Source organism: Zeus faber (genome assembly GCF_960531495.2).
Source record: "Zeus faber genome assembly, chromosome: 4".
Classification (NCBI taxonomy): Eukaryota; Metazoa; Chordata; class Actinopteri; order Zeiformes; family Zeidae; genus Zeus; species Zeus faber.
Window position 1 is genome coordinate 17415458 of NC_137191.1, and position 2500 is coordinate 17417957.

Genomic DNA, 2500 nt, shown 5'->3' on the forward strand with positions numbered 1-2500 from the left:
TTCTCCAAACCGGACGCTCCCATACTCCCATCAGGAGTACAATGCAAGTACAGTAATGTGGGACAAATGCACGCTCTGAGTTCAATGCAAGTAGCAGACAAATCCACAATCAATGCCTGTCTGTCTGTCTGTCTGTGTGTCCGTCTCAGTCTGACTAATAGTAACAAATACAAGGAGTTCTTTTCAAAAAATTAGTTCAGCTTATTTAGTGGACTCGCTGTTTGCTGGCGCTATGTTTATTGCTGTGCCGCAGCGTTAACAGTGTTAGACCAAAAAGTGTGACCTGCCGAATTGCGACGACGCTATTTGTCCTGCGTTTTCACGACACATCTAAAAGATTTGTGTGCACAAAGTTGAGGTGACCATTGATAAGTAACCGATGCACTTCACTGAATTGAAAAGGCCCCAAATATTTTTGTCAGGACTTGCCGTAAATGGTCTCTGCTAAATCTGCTGGTTTCTGTAAAATAACCCGGTTGCACTTTGTCTAAAAGCAGCGGTTAGGCTGTCCTCTTCAGCGTCACACACTTTGACAGGTCACCCGTTTGGAGTGAGTGAGTGAAGACCGAAAACAAACAGCGTTTCAGTAGGAACATGATCACATCTGATTGTTCCAGAACAGAAACACCCAGTTCTTCCTCCACCCTCCCAAAGGCCTTTATCCAACGTATGAATCAGCCTCTCAGTGTCTTCCTGAAACAAGCACACGTGCGACCAAGCGGTCTTCTGCTGCAGGAGCGTTGGGAAAGCGCTGGAACAAACTGGTTTTGGTGATGATGGTGATGATTAATTTGATGTTGCTGAAGTTGTTATGAGTTAAACATTACAGATCAAAAATTATTACAGGTTAATTACCGGTTATTGGGTACCGCAGCGCTTTGCCAAAGTCGCACTTTGCGACGTCTATGAATCGGACTGACAAATGACACTGTTGCTACACTTGCCGGGGAAATAAAAAGCCAAACTGTCCCCCTCCACGCGTACATGAAACAAACAAAGAGACGAGAGGCGGCCCTTTGATCAATCAATCCGTAAACAAACCCCGACGTCAGAGCCGTGCGACTGGGTTTGTGCAGATCAAACTGTGTCAAGTCATCAGCAGGCAAATCACAAGCCCTTGTTCTCTGAAGGGCAGCAGTCACAACAGCCCCATCAATTAGACGTTGGCGTCCTGGTGGATCTTCCTCCCCATTGATCCTCGGCGAGTCTTTGAGTCGAAACCTTGAAGCCAAAGTAACGCTGCTGGGCGGGCGGAGACGGAGGAAAGTCACCCAGGTAGCTCTCAGTAGCGGCGCACTAAGAGTCTGATTAAATCTGATAAACGCAATGTTTGGGTCGCGTCCCGCGTGTCATCTTTATTAACTTTCAGCATGACTTAGGGCTTGATTTTGAAGATGACTACGGGGCGTTGATACATGCAGTCACTAATTAGGCCGACAACAACTCACATGACTGTGATCGAGTACTGTCCTTATGTAATTTTTGGGTATAATATAACAACGTACAACTACGTAATTCTTCCACTCATATGTAAATATTCATGATTTTATATAATCAACTTACTCCATTATTAGATAGAGATTATCCTGTCTGAGCCTTGCTTTAAATTGTCATTGAAATGTTATCTTAACAAAGGTCTGAATTGTTTAAACTCAATTGTTTGATAAAGAGCAGGGGTTTCCAAACATAGGCCCAGGGGCCATAGCCGGCTCGGCAGATGATATAATGTGACCCGCCACATGTTTATAATATATCATCAAATATGACCTGCAATAAGCAATTAAGAAATCCTGACATTTAATTAATACACGTTGCTTTAAATTTTTATATATATATATATATATATATATATATATAAAACACAGCAAAATAGAATGTGGTAAAGATTATTTTTTAGGATTACACATTTTTATGATTTATTGACCTAGCCAGGTGGTTTGAGTTTGAGACCCCAGGCATAGAGCACCATTTTCAATGTTGTTATCACTGGAGAACATTTAAAAAGTTAAAAAAGAAGTTCATTTGTAATTCATATCATCAATACATGTATTTGTGATGCAATTGAGAAAAAATAACTTTCACGAAAGCACAAATTTCCAACACTCTTTCCACCCGAGTGGGTCAGCGTGGATGCGTCCACTGGACTGTGTGGTCACGTAGGTAGACACTGCGCAACTGCCGTGGAAGTTTGCGCCATTTTTTTTCTTCTGCTCCTTCTTGTTAGGCCTCGGCTTGCACTGCACACTGGAGTATCACCCTCAAACAAGCCTGTCCTCTTTGTTTTGAGCTCTATGGGGACGCCCGATGCACAAAAAAGAAAAAAAAAGAAATAAAAAAAACTGTTTTGGAAGGCAAGCTGAGCCAATGAACAGGAGCAGAGCGTGGAATCAATAGTGTCTTCTTTTCCAACTTGATTTAAATGAGGGCTACCAGCTCTGAAGTTCCTTCTTGCCATGTTCATCTTGAAAGAATGTGCGCTAGTTGCACTGACTCCAAAGCC